The sequence below is a fragment of the Myotis davidii genome, unplaced genomic scaffold (genome assembly GCF_000327345.1).
Source record: "Myotis davidii unplaced genomic scaffold, ASM32734v1 scaffold699, whole genome shotgun sequence".
NCBI classification, from domain to species: domain Eukaryota; kingdom Metazoa; phylum Chordata; class Mammalia; order Chiroptera; family Vespertilionidae; genus Myotis; species Myotis davidii.
Window position 1 is genome coordinate 368969 of NW_006291007.1, and position 1079 is coordinate 370047.

General features: G+C 43.8%; 1 protein-coding gene across 1 annotated transcript in view; it reads left to right on the forward strand.

Annotated features, from left to right (window-relative positions):
* CA10 (carbonic anhydrase X) overlaps positions 1-1079 on the forward strand; it is a 366550-nt gene that overhangs the window by 286120 nt on the left and 79351 nt on the right. The gene's annotated exons all lie outside the window — the stretch shown is intronic.

Here is a 1079-nt window from a genome sequence, read left to right on the forward strand (position 1 = left end):
GCGTAAGCTTTTCATGGTTTCAGCCTGGAAGTGACACTTGTCATGTCCCTTCATAGCCCATGACCAACACCATGGCCTCCACCTTATGGCAAGATGGTAGCATAATGAGTCAATGGAGTATTTGGCAAGCATCACTGTCTCTGCCACAGTAAGCATTGTACAGAACTAAACTAACCGATCATTTAAAAGACTAGTGTAAGAAAAGTGAAAGAGCAGGTAAAGCTAGTGCTATAAAGGTATCAAAAGTTATGTGAAGCTCTTAAGGAATCCATAGGGCTGGCCCAAAGGAGCCAGAGTAAACAGGAAGAAAATGCAAGTAGCTCTACATCCAATAGCCTAGAACATTCCATCCAGACCCACTCAAAGTCTTCCTGAAGCTTTTGGTCGCTCCTAGAGCCAAGTCAACCCAGAAGACTAAGACAGTAAACATCAAAGGGAAGAATCAGTGTTCTAGAACCAAGTGTTGAGAGGTGCTAAGGTAATAGGAAAATGAAGCTGAACATCAAATTCCAAAAGGAAAGAAGTAACGGGACCACAAGCGTAAGGCTAGCCTTTGCAGGGGCTGCAGCAAGTTGGACTTGGGAGTGAGGAGTAAGTCTAGGAATCTTTGAAAAGGGGAAGCTTGTATGAATCTCTTCAGCTTCGCACTGAGGCCACTAGCTTTAAGGAAGGATCAGAGCTCTCATTCTGTGCAACATCTGGTTGCAGAGGTGAGAGAGGGACCTAACCAAGACACACTGGACTGGACACTTGAGATTGCAGACCTATGCCTTCAACCCCCCACTAGGTTTTGTTCCTCTTCATCCATTTTTGCTTCCTTGTCTCTCATTTGGCCTTTGTAGCATCTCACCCCTACTAACTGCTTTCTCCAATTTCTCACACCTGAGACTCGAACTTTTGCAGCATTTCTACATCCCAAATATTTATGGTAAGAAGACAAGTAAATGCTTTCTAAGGTGCAATGTCCAAAATATTAGTCATAGTTGATGAGGCCTCCTTTGAGTTTCTACCTCAAATTCCTAAACGATAATGTGGTTTATGCTGCACAGAAAGTACCATAGAAGCCAGGTGGTGCAGGA